This window comes from Bufo bufo, chromosome 1 (genome assembly GCF_905171765.1).
Source record: "Bufo bufo chromosome 1, aBufBuf1.1, whole genome shotgun sequence".
Lineage (NCBI taxonomy): Eukaryota > Metazoa > Chordata > Amphibia > Anura > Bufonidae > Bufo > Bufo bufo.
The window spans coordinates 242,674,961-242,688,947 of NC_053389.1; the positions used below are offsets into that span (position 1 = coordinate 242,674,961).

The following is a 13,987-nucleotide window of genomic DNA, read 5'->3' on the forward strand; positions in this document are numbered from 1 at the left end:
CCAAGGAAGAGGAAGCAGAAGGACAAGTAAAGGGAAGTGACTGACTGTAGAAAAATACAGAAAATGAAAATTGTAGAAGGAAAAACACATTAGAGGTTATTATTAGGGATGAGTGAACTTCTGTTTTCAAGTTTGGCGTACAAGGTTCGGGTTATCTAAGAATTCCGTTATGGATTCTGCTACCACCGACCATAAGTTATGGTCCGTAAGTTATGGTCCGTGGTAGCAGAATCCATAACGGAATTCTTAGATATCCCGAACCCGAACCTTGTACGCTTAACTTAAAAACAGAAGTTCACTCAACACTAGTTATTATTTATCAAAGACCTTTTAGTCAGTCTTTGATATCCCCTGTACCACCAATAAATGATGAGACACACGCCTCGTCATAAATTAGGCTTATCCTCTGGCTGTCAGTGTGCCTAGATTGAAATCTACTCCAACAGGTAGATGGAGTAGATTTCAATAGTCATTTACGTCAGTAAACCATTGCAAATTATATTGAGTGTACCTGGGCCGATGAACCTGCCCACACCCCACCATGCCCCTTTAATGAAAGTGGCGAGGGTGGAGTAGAAACGCTACTTGTGACAAAATTGAGGTCCAATGGCGTTTAAAAAGTAGCAAACCTGCAGTTTTTTTACTTCATTTTATCCCAGTTTATGGTGTACAGGGGCATAGTTAATGACCCCTATAAAGTTAAGGGAAAGAGGATGGGAATACCAGACAAAAAGGAAGCACAAGGACATAGGAAAGAAAGGGGAAGCTGGAGACACTGGAAAGTATCATAAAGCACAAGAGGAAAATGTAAAAGAGAAAGTGAAATTGAAGAGAACAAGGTAGGACAAAGAAGTGGAAGAGAAAGAAGAAACACAGAACAGTGGGAGGAAGCAATAAGACATGAAACAAAATTGGGGCTTCAGAAAGTGAGAGTAAGCAATAGGATGTAGAAAACAGAACACAGATGCAAGAGAAAGATGAAAGGGGTCTCTTTTTACTATTGATGACCTATCCTGATCGATGGGGGTTTGACTCCTGGCAACCACTGAACAGCTGTTGGAAGAGAAAGCAGGGCTGCTTTCTCTGCTCTGTTTACTTGCTCGCCACAGCAATTGCAGTGATGAGCAGTGTAATTACAAGTATCGAGTCCCCATTCACTTCTATGGGGCAGCTGAACAGACGGAGCCATCCCATAGAAGTGAATGGGGACGCCATACTTGTAATTACACTGCTCACCACTGCAATTCCTGCGACGAGCAGGTAAACAGAGCAGAGAAGGCAGCGCTGCTTCTCTTCATACAGCTGGTCAGTGGGGTTGATGGGAGTCAGACCACCGCTGATCTGATTATAAATGACCTATCCTGAGGATAGGTCATCAATAGTAAAAAGCAGACGACTCCTTTAAGGACAGTAAGAAAAGGAGGAAAGGCAGAGGTGAGGTTGAGAAAGACAAACATGTAGCAGAAGGACACAAAAAAAATAGCAAGATAAACGAGATAAAAACAGGAGAGTGAAGGAGAAAGATAAAGGGAAGGACGAAGAATAGTAAGAGGTAGGAAAATTTTTGGGTGAGTGAAGGAAGACATAAAATGAGTAACAATAAAAACAAATTCAGTGGAAGAACAAGCAAGATAAAGAAAATTAGACTTCATATTATAACATTTTGTCTAATTTATGAAACCATTGAGGTGAAACAGAATATCCTTGGGACAGAAAATCAATGGGAGACAGATATGATGATAAAGACAACTGAAGAGGTGGCAGAGATTGGATTAAGATATGAGAATGAGGACAGGATGACAATACAGTACCAAAGTCACGGAACAAAGCAGAATTCATGTAACTTACAGATGTTAGATAATTCCCACAAGAAGGAACTAATTATAAGGAAGAGGAAAGATAAGACGGACTAGAATTAGGGACACGGGTTGAAATAGATTGGCAGCCTGTTGATGAAATGCTGGAGAAAGCAGACCGTAAATTAAATACGCGAATCACCAGAGAAGTAGAAAATGTAGATCAGCCAAGAGAGCAACTGGTTAAAAAAGGAAAGGATTAGTTCAGAGCCAAAGGCAAAACTGACAAGATAAGGTGAGAAATAAAAGTCAAAACATTAATATTTCTGTCACAGGTTATCTATAGGTCCAGTGTCTCAGAACAAAATGGCTGATATTGTGGCTGACGCAAATTCTGAAGGTTTCTGTAGTAACTCAAGCTGCTCATTGAATTGTATGAGTGTGTGATACCAATACACAAGGTTCAAAGTTCCTGCAGGTACAGGGCAGTAAGGTTAATTAGGTGGGTACAGGAATGAAATAGATAGGAGACCACAGAAGAATAAACAGTAGGATATAGAACAGGAAGGAGGACATTGAAGAGTGAAAGAATTCAGGAGAACACAGGAGAGGAAGAAGAAGTAGAAGGACATAAAAGAGGACGAGGTAGAAGGAGGACATGGGAGACTAAAATGAATCAGGGGTGGAAGAAGTAGAAGGACATAAGAGGAAGAGGTAGAAGGAGGACATGGGAGACTAAAATGAATCAGGGGTGGAAGAAGTAGAAGGACATAAAAGAGGAAGAGGCAGAAGGAAGACATCGGAGAGTAAAAGCACAGAGGACCGGAAAAGGAAAATACTGGCAAATGAGTAATAGAAAGGACAAAGGAGAGGAATTGGCAGAAGTAAAAAAAGAGAGTAAAGTAGGAAAGGAAGGTCAAGCAGGACATAGGAGGGGAAGAGGCAGGAGCACACAAGAAAGGAAGAGAAAGCAGAGAATACAGGAGAAGAAGTAGAAGAAGAAAGACATACAGTAGGCAGAAAAAAAGCAGAATGAGGGAGGACTTGGGAGAGAAAGATAACAGGAAGACACAGGAAAAGGACATTGTAGAAATACAAAGCAAGGGGACACATGAGGGAAAAAGAATAAAACTAGGATTAGTAAAGTAAGAGAAAGCTGTTGAGCATAGCAGAGGAAGAAGGACATGGGTAAGTGATGACAAAGGAGAGGCCGATGGAAGACACAAGGGAGGAAGATGAAAAGGTGGAAACTGGACAGAAAGAAGGAAAACACAGTAAAGTAACAAGGAGTAAGACAAAGAATAATAAGTGGAAGAAGGACACAGGAATGTAGGAAGAAAGGTTTCACACAGGACATTCAGGAAAAGCAGGAGCGAAAGTGCAGAGAACAGCCAGATGAAAAAAGAAAACGGTCTCAGCTAAAGGCAGAAGTGAGATGAGAGATATAAGAAAAGACAGAAACATAATTATTATTCCTATCGCAGGTTATCTATAGGATTAAGATAATTCAGAATGGCTGAGCACAAAATCACTGACCCAAATTCGAGGGTTTACTTAGTAACTAATGTCAAGCCAGTCATGGAATTGTATGATTGTGTGTCACCGAGACACGAGGTTCAAAGTTACCTCTTAATTGCCACATAAATATACATTTCCGGCTCAGAGACGCAATTAACTTTTAGATCTCAACTCTTTCAGTGCCATTTCCCCAAATCCTGTCTTGCTCAGAGCAGGTTAAATTATGTTTATTCATATCGGTAGTAAAAATGGAAAGAAAAAAAAAGCCACAAAGCAGCCTCAGCGTGACAGGAGGGAGTTTTGTGAGAAAGTGAGAGAATTCTACAGAATCTCAAAATATTAGCAATTAAGGCACAGCTCTCCAACGGGGCCGATGAATCTTACCATTCTGTGACATTTTCAAAGAGCATTTTATAGTGCAATTATTTTTCTCCCCTCCCCCTCAAAAATAAAATGATTTGATTAAAAATAGAGCGCAGGATGGGGTGGAAGGCAAAAATAGAGTGTCAGAGAAACAATGCCTCTGCTGTGAGTCACACACGTCCTGTGCTAATAAGAAACTGTAAAGAATTTAATCAGTTTAGGTACAGAACGAGACTATTATGTCTCTATGGAGATGGAAGTTCTCTGCGTCTCATCTACATATTATGGAGATGAAATTAAGTGGAAATTAGTAAACATATTTTTATGAGGTTCAAGCTGTAAAAAGTCATCAGGCTGAATTGAAGAACAAATAATAAAAATCCTAGTAAGCAAATACTTTCCACCATATAAATGTGCACCCAAAATAGCTTGTCACAACATACTTCGCTTAAGGCCTCATGCACACGACCGTTGTGTGTTTTGTGGTCCGCAAATTGCGTATCTGCTAAACACGGATGACGTCCGTGTGCGTTCCGCAATTTTGCGGAAAGGCGCGGACAGCCATTAATATAACTGCCTATTCTTGTCCACAAAACGGAGAAGAATAGGACAGGTTATATTTTATTTGCGGACCCACTGAAGTGAATGGGTCCGCATCCGAGCCGCAAATACTGCGGCTCGGATGCGGACCCAAACAACGGTCCTGTGCATGAGGCCTAAAGGAGTTATCCTATGATTTACTCTTTACGGACCGGCCTGTTTTGGGCCTTAGTATGACTTTTTTTTTTTTTTTTCATCATCGCATTCCAAGAGCTATAACAGGATAGCCCCGGAAGAAGCCAGATCTACTGGCGAAACAGCGTTGGGTCAGGAGTTGGCCGAGAGATCTTTGCACCATTCAGGGTATGTTTAATTGTGTTCCTTTGTGTTCCTTCCATCTTAACCTCAGTCTCTACAATCGCCTCTGTTGCATTGTGTTTGGGGCGTTGCTGCTATGAGACTCTGAGGTATGCTTTTTCAGCTAGTATTCTTTTTCCCTGTATTTTTGTGCACTGATCTCCCGGCCTCTCCTTGGGTCCTGCTCCTCCTCTGTGTGTCCCACCTTGTGCTGCCTGTTTTATAATACATGTATGTACTGTTCATATATATTTACAATAAAGCTTTTTGGATTTTCATACATACGAAAGTTAGTTTCATTTTTTTGGTGATTATTTTTCTTTGATTTTATGTCTGGTGTGAGGTCTGATAAAGATTGGGGTCTGATAAGGATTGGGGGTCTGATCTGAGATTTGATGAGGATTAAGTGTCTGATGAAGATTGGAGGTCTGATCTAAGGTCTGATGAGGATTGTGGGTCTGATTTGGGAGTCTGATAAAGATTGTGGTCTCATCTGAGGTCTGATAAGGATTGGTGGTCTAATGAAGATTGGGGGGTCTGATTTGAGATGTGATTAACACTGAGGGTCTGATTTGAGATGTGATGAAAAATATATTTTTTTCTTATTTTCCTCCTCTAAAACTTAGGGGGGTCTTATAATCAGGTGCATCTTAGACAGTGAAAAATCTGTTACGTTTTACCACTTTTGCACAATAAAAAACATTTTTTTTAAAGAAAACGTTTTTGCAAAGCCACATCTCAAGAACTATAACCTTTTTATTTTCCTATCTATGGAGCTGTATGGGATCTTGATTTTTGTGGGATGACTAGTTTTCATTGGTATCATTTTGAGGTACATAACACTTTTTGGTTGCTATTCTAGCATTTGTTTTCTTTTTATGAGTTCTCCATGCAGGATAAATGATGTGATAACTGTGTAGTGCGGGATGTTATGGATGTTAAACCATATATTGTTATCCCCTTAAAAGGTCTTAGGGAAATTAATACGTATACATTAAAGGCCAAAAGGCCAGAAAATTCACACTTCGCAACCAATCAAAATGCTATTAAATGTAACTTTTAATTCTTAATAACTTAAAATATAACTATAGCTACACGCCATATATTGACTTAAAAATATCAGTCAATCACCAGATACAGTAATTGTTGTTAATATACACAGGGATCTATTTAATGGCAATCTCTGTACAGTAATTTCACTGGGATAAAGTGTACAAAAAAAAACTCTGCTTCAATTGATTACAGATTGTAAGTAACTAGAGGGGATTGTGTTTTTTCTATGTATTATACACAGGATTTTCTGTGTCTATAAACAGATTATACGTGCGGGAATACTATTGTGTGGAGATTTATAAATTATTTATGAACAAGATGTCTTTTTCTGCTCAATTTGGCTGTTTCTTGAGCACCTAGATCCTGTTCTTTTTAGGAAAGATAAAGCACATCCCATGTAGGTCCCCCTGTCTGTTCCAGTGACACTCCACCCTGTATAGCTGTTAATATTTGGTCTGCAGAGAACTATAATTACTGAGAGGTCAGTTTATACACTGCTACAAATTCTTGGGGGTTGTCGCAAAATAAATATACTTAAAGGGGTTCTGCACTTTCATTTAACTGATGATCTATCCTCTGGATAGATCATCAGCTTCTGATCGGCGGAGGTCCGACACCCGGGACCCCCGCCGATCAGCTGTTTGAGAAGGCAGCGGCGCTCCAGCAGCACAGCGGCCTTCTCACCGTTTACCGCCGGCCCACTGACGTCACGACTAGTATCAACTAGCGTGGGCGGGGCTAAGCTCTGCCGCTGCCTTCTCAAACAGCTGATCGGCGGGGTCCCGGCTGTCAGACCCCCGCCGATCAGAAGCTGATGATCTATCCAGAGGATAGATCATCAGTTAAAACAAAGTGCAGAACCCCTTTAAACTCAATATATTTAGGTTGAACCTGTGTAATTGAGTATTGTTCTACAGTTGTGGATAGTGCTCAGTGCGCTTCGGACAGTTGTTCACTGTTTATAGTGTATATCTATTTAATATGGAGAACCTCTCACCCAGAGTTGAACACAACCTTACACTCAATGCAATGTCCACAGGCACTTCCATTTCACCCCTTACATTGGGGAGGCCACCCCCTATTCAAATACACTCACTCCTTTTCCCGATAATTATTGCATTGACACTTGCCTTATATAGAGATTGACCATTCACCCTATATCCCAGTGTATTTGTTATCAGTCTTTTGTATTTCTAAATCCATCTAAAGGTGGATTTACACAGCCCGATTTCCTGCGAATGCTTGTTCCAAACAATCTGCCCATCTAAATGTGCCACCGATCACCCGATGAACAAGCAAAATTTTCGTTCTTGGGTGATCCTTTCATTCTTGCAGGCAGATCAATCATCATTTCTGGGCAACAGGTCGTGCTGTATAAACAGCAATTATACTGTGAAGGAGATTTTTACTGGATTGGCCCCCACAGTCCCCAGACCTCAACTTAATCGAACACTTGTGGGTAGAGTTGAAGAAAAAGCTGTATTCATACCCAAGTGAGTCGACCAGTATGCACCAACATTGGGAATGTGTAGAAGAGACCTGGGAACAGATTTTGGTCGAGATAAGCGTGAATATGATCGAGAGCATGCCCAGAAGGATTCAGGCAATATTGAAAGCCAAAGGTGGATTTACAAAATACTAACAAAATAATAAAAATTTAACAAAACAGTAACAATTTATGTATGAGATAGCCAAGATGATTGTCTATAAAATGATGATAGTCTCACGTTCGAAGCTGTAGTGGATGGTGAGATGTGGAGCCTGAAAGTCAAAGGTCCAAAACATTGTTACCCTTTTGCTAGTCTGTGCTAGTCTGTGGTACTGGTGACCGACTTATACACCAAACCAACGGACTGTAATAAGCTGTTGAAATTTGAAAGCTGTCATCCACGGTCCATGGTCAAAACCTTACCACGGAGCCAGTTCCTCCGCGTGCAACGTATAGTAAAAGATCCCAAGATATGTGACATGAGATTGTCACAGATGGCGGACAAGTTTGTCAATAGGGGGTATCCTAGAAGACTAGTCAATAGACAACTGGATGAGCTTGAATCTAGGACCCCTAAGGACACCAATAAACAGATTAGAGTGCCATTCATCTCTACTTTTACTGAGGGTAGCTATCAGGTAGCAGATGCTATCAAAAAGCACTGGCCAATATTGCATAGCAACTTTCAAAAGGTCAAAGAATTTGCCGTACCTCCCCTGATGTCCTATAGGCGAGCACCTAGTCTGAGGGATAAGCTGGTCAAAGCTGAGGTGGCTGGGGGCAAAGCCCCAGTGCAGACCTACATAGGTCGCAAGAAATATGGATGCTACCCATGTTTAGGCTGCGTAAACTGCAGTTATATGTTAAAAGGGGATAAATTCACACACCCGATACTGAAGAAGCAATTTGAGATACGGCACTTCTTGACCTGTGATAGTTCATTTGTGATCTATCTCTTGTCTTGCCCCTGCAATTTCTTCTATGTAGGGGAGACTATTTGTGAGGTCAAGACTAGAATGAACTATCACAGGTACTCGATTCGGCAAAAAAGAAGGGATCTTCCTGTGCCTAAGCACTTTATTGAGGCAAGGCACGGAGAGAAAGATCTCAAATTTAGGGTGATAGATCACATACCCCCACTTAAACGGGGAGGTAACAGGGAAAGATTACTTAAGCAACGTGAGATCATGTGGATACATAGGCTACGGACATTGAAGCCGGATGGCCTTAATGCTGAATGTAGATGGGAATTATGTGGGTGATGGATAGGTGCTTCACTCGCCGACGTGGGGGTCCTTGACCGCTCTGTCTGGGGTAGGAGACATATAACAGTGCTAATATGTCTGATTAGATTATCAATGTATATTATATTGTTATTTTTCATTTATCCTAGATGACTTTTGGTGAACTTGATGAGCCTTTGTCTATGTACTGGATGGAGCCGCCCAATGACCTGGGATACAAGATTGTGATAGTGACCATTGTGTGGAGACTGGCGGGACTGCGATTGACGACTTGGATTGTCACCATGGTGCACGCTACTTTTATTGAAATTCGATAGATACTTTATTAGTACTGATGAGATGTGTGTGATTTCACTGGTCTCATATTTGTGGGCTGGTGGTGTTATACACAGATCAGTGCTATAGGTGTGGGCAGATGGGAGGTGTGTCCCACTGTAACCACACAGGAAAGGGGGTGCAATAGCGATGGCCAGTGTCGAGTGGGCAGTCACTCTGTGTGACTCAACAGAGTTTGATGGCCTATTCGTTGGGCCAGCTATATGCTCCTGCATGCGCATTGCTATTTAGATTGCGTACATTCACATGTGTCCTGGTGACAGTGCATACGCCCGCATGTTTCCCGATTGTTTACATCACCATGGTCACTAAAACACGCCCCCGAGTGCTGTGCGTCTGACGCTGAGTCAGATGTCTTGGCCTCCCTCCCCTCACAGCTGCGTCTCTTGCGGTGCGCTCCAGAGGATGACGCTGCGGTCCATGGAGCGGTCACGTGTGAGCGCGGCTCTGTTGGGGGGCGTGGCCAATGACGTCTGACTCGGCGCATGCGCATCGTCGGCGGGGGGACGCCAATGCCGGCTGGTTCCAAGTGTCTAAGTGTGGTGAGCTCCATCCTGCTGTTTTTAACTTATGATAAGGTACAGCTGTACCGACTATCGATGTTTTTAACAGTGTCCATTATGGGTAATTTTGTATTGAATAGAGAGGGATACATACTCTATTTTACAATTGAAGCACAGAGATTCATCTCTATATATGAGTTTTGATATCATTATGATCACTTATGAAATATTTGTACGCTTGTAATATGAGAATGTTCATTATACACTTATGTCATGTATTTATATGGTTACTGATCACGTGACTTGACTGAAGTCACGCCCAATCACTGATTGTAATTGATTTGTATTGACTGATGGGTATATATACCTTGTTATATGCACTGTTATTTAGCTTGAGAAAGGCCTCATTGAGCAGGCCGAAACGTCGCTTGAATAAAGTTTGGGGTCCTCACCCGTTCACTCTATACTGGAAGTGGTGCCTCATCATTCGTTTGAGATATATATATATATATATATATATATATATATATATATATATATATAAATCCAGAAAATGGACGGCACTCCAGCTGGATAAAAGTGAAGTTTTCTTTATTCAACCATACGGTTGAATAAAGAAAACTTCACTTTTATCCAGCTGGAGTGCCGTCCATTTTCTGGATTCATTGATTGGGGTAAGAGGTCGATTCCCCTGGAACGTGCACCCAATTTTTCTGATTGCAGTCAGTGCCGCCATTTTTCTTCTATATATGTATATATATATTAAAAAAACTTAAAATACGGATATATAAGACACACTTTTTTCCCTCCAAAGTGGAGGGAAAAAGTCACTGCGTCTTATAAATGAAAGGTGACCCCAAATGTGCAGGCTGCCATGAAACCGTGGGTGGTTGGGCGGGAGTTATTGCAGGCACTAAGCAGCACCAGACATTTGGGGGGGCTCGCGGCTTCACCAAATGCTAAATGAGGCGGGCAGCCCGTGCTTCCATTATGCACTACACTATCACGTTGGGCGAGCTGGCAGCTTCTCTGTATGCACTGTACTTCCGCCAGCCCGCACGTCCTTCACTCACCACAGCTGGAGCAGAAGGAGGATCCCCTTCTCCTCTGTGCTGCCTGGCCATCCAGCTGATTGGTGGTGAGCGCATCATGTCCCCCCCCCCTGCCTCCACCAATCAGCTCCCTACATTTCTCCTGCCATATGAGCCTTCCCCTGGTCCTGGTACCGTAGATTACTGTCTAAGTCCCTTGGTGAGGACAGCTCAGGGCAATATACGGCACCCTAATGAAAAATATAATGTGTGCCAAATATGACTATAAGCCCCCTCATTCATAGGAATCCACCCATGTACTGCAGTATATTGGTGGATTCCTATGGATGTGGGGGGTTATAGTCATATTTAAAATAAACACTGTTATTGGCATGTGTCTATATTAAATATGACTATAACCCCCCTCATCCATAGGAATGCACCCATGTACTGCAGTATATGGGTGGATTCCTATGGATTAGAGGGGATATAGTCATATTCAATATAGACACAGTGTTTATTTTAAATATGACTAGAACCCCTCTCATCCATAGGAATCCACCAATATACTGCAGTACATGAGTCCATTCCTATGGATGAGGGGGGTTATAGTCGTATTTACCGTAATATAAACACTGTCCAGGGATTGTTCTGTAATTGGCATGTGTCTATATTAAATATGACTAACCCCCCTCATCCATAGGAATCCACCCATATACTGCAGTATATGGGTGGATTCCTATGGATGAGGGGGGTTATACGGTAGTTATATCAGTTACCATAAGCCAATATTGGTAGAGTCCCTGGACAGTGTTCATATCCTCACCCTTAAGAATACAGTAATGTACAGTACCTACAGTAAATCAGTGTATTCTTTAGGATGATGGGGATTATAATCACATAACAGTGTCATTCACAGATTCCCCATAATAGTGTCATCCACAGATTCCCCATAATAGTGTCATCCACAGATCCCCCATAACAGTGTCATCCACAGATTCCCCCATAACAGTGTCATCCACAGATTCCCCCATAACAGTGTCATCCACAGATTCCCCTATAACAGTGTCATCCACAGATTCCCCCATAACAGTGTCACCCACAGATCCCCCATAACAGTGTCATCCACAGATCCCCCATAACAGTGTCAGGGTCCATTCACATGTCCGTGGTGTATTGCGGATCCGCAATATACCCGGCCGGCACCCCCCATAGAACTGCCTATTCTTGTCCTCAATTGCGGACAAGAATAGGACATGTTCTATTTTTTTGGGGAGACGCGGCCCGGAAGTTCGGGGCCGAAGCCCGGAGCCGCGCTCCGGAAATTCGGATGCGGAGAGAACATAGTGTGCTCTCCGCATCTCTTCTGGACTCAGAGAATGAATGGGTCCACACCCGTTCCAGATATTGCGGAACGGATGCGGACCCATTTGCGGACGTGTGAATGGACCCTCACCCACAGATTCCCCATAACAGTGTGTCAACCACTGTTCCCCCATACCAGTTTCATCCACTGATATTCTCACCTACAGTGCCCCCATGACTATGAAGGACACAATGTTGACAGTTTCTTTTATTACTGTATTTTGTTGTAGAAATCTACCGTACTGTAGTCTCCTGCTGCATCCAAATTTAGAAAGATGTCAAAGCAGAAAAGGCTTTCATATAAGATCCCTTTTAAACTGGAGGTGATACAATACGCCAGAGAACATTGAAACAGTGCTTCTGAGAGACATTTCGGGCCGCCTCCAACAGAAAAAATGATACGGGAGTGGAAGAAAGAGGAGGATCAGCTGCAAAAAGCAGAACACACTTTTCGTGGGCGTACTGCAAAATGGACACAAATTGACGTGGAAATGAAAGAGTGGAACACACGTCACAGAAACAATGCCTTCTCAGTATCTACAAAAATGATCATATATGAAGCCAAGTGTCTAGCAGCAGAGAAAGACATTGATGAGTTCACTGGATCCCCATCATGGTGCTACAGGTTCATGAGAAGCTGTGGCCTTGCTATGCGCACCAAAACTTGAATTGCGCACAAAATGCCAAAAGAAAATGAGTCCAAGATTCTTTTTTTTCACAAATATGTGCTGGATGCAAGAAAGAAAAATGGCTATGAAATAGGCCAGATTGGGAATATGGATGGTCCCATTAACCTTTGATGTTCCATCGAACAGGACTGTTGATGTTAGAGGCGCAAAAAACGTAATGGTGAAAACCTCAGGACACGAGAAAACCCATTACACGGTTGTGTTGTCCTGCTGCGCAGATGGGACCAACCTGCCACTAATGCTAATTTTCAAGAGGAAGAACATGCCAAAAGAGGCGATTCGAAGAGGTGTACAGTCGTGGCCAAAAGTTTTGAGAATGACATAAATATTGGAAATTGGAAAAGTTGCTGCTTAAGTTTTTATAATAGCAATTTGCATATACTCCAGAATGTTATGAAGAGTGATCAGATGAATTGCCTAGTCCTTCTTTGCCATGAAAATTAACTTAATCCCAAAAAAAACTTTCCATTGCATTTCATTGCTGTCATTAAAGGACCTGCTGAGATCATTTCAGTAATCGTCTTGTTAACTCAGGTGAGAATGTTGATGAGCACAAGGCTGGAGATCATTATGTCAGGCTGATTGGGTTAAAATGGCAGACTTGACATGTTAAAAGGAGGGTGATGCTTGAAATCATTGTTCTTCCATTGTTAACCATGGTGACCTGCAAAGAAACGCGTGCAGCCATCATTGTGTTGCATAAAAATGGCTTCACAGGCAAGGATATTGTGACTACTAAGATTGCACCTCAATCAACAATTTATAGGATCATCAAGTACTTCAAGGAAAGAGGTTCAATTCTTGTTAAGAAGGCTTCAGGGCGTCCAAGAAAGTCCAGCAAGCACCAGGATCGTCTCCTAAAGAAGATTCAGCTGCGGGATCGGAGTGCCACCAGTGCAGAGCTTGCTCAGGAATGGCAGCAGGCAGGTGTGAGCGCATCTGCACGCACAGTGAGGCGAAGACTTTTGGAAGATGGCCTGGTGTCAAGAAGGCCAGCAAAGAAGCCACTTCTCTCCAAATAAAACATCAGGGACAGATTGATCTTCTGCAGAAAGTATGGTGAATGGACTGCTGAGGACTGGGGCAAAGTCATATTCTCAGATGAAGCCTCTTTCCGATTCTTTGGGGCATCTGGAAAAAGGCTTGTCCGGAGAAGAAAAGGTGAGCGCTACCATCAGTCCTGTGTCATGCCAACAGTAAAGCATCCTGAGACCATTCATGTGTGGGGTTGCTTCTCATCCAAGGGAGTGGGCTCACTCACAGTTTTGCCCAAAAACACAGCCATGAATAAAGAATGGTACCAAAACACCCTCCAACAGCAACTTCTTCCAACAATCCAACAACAGTTTGGTGAAGAACAATGCATTTTCCAGCACGGTGGAGCACCGTGCCATAAGGCAAAAGTGATAACTAAGTGGCTCGGGGACCAAAACTTTGACATTTTGGGTCCATGGCCTGGAAACTCCACAGATCTTAATCCCATTGAGAACTTGTTGTCAATCCTCAAGAGGTGGGTGGACAAACAAAAACCCACTAATTCTGAAAAACTCCAAGAAGTGATTATGAAAGAATGGGTTGCTATCAGTCAGGAATTGGCCCAGAAGTTGATTGAGAGCATGCCCAGTCGAAATTGCAGAGGTCCTGAAAAAGAAGGGCCAACACTGCAAATACTGACTCTTTGCATAAATGTCATGTAATTGTCG

The 13,987-nt window shown here is 42.4% G+C and overlaps 1 protein-coding gene across 2 annotated transcripts in view; it reads right to left on the reverse strand.

Annotated features, from left to right (window-relative positions):
* Positions 1-13,987, reverse strand: part of LOC121005333 (cytosolic carboxypeptidase 2-like) — a 141,855-nt gene that overhangs the window by 84,482 nt on the left and 43,386 nt on the right. The gene's annotated exons all lie outside the window — the stretch shown is intronic.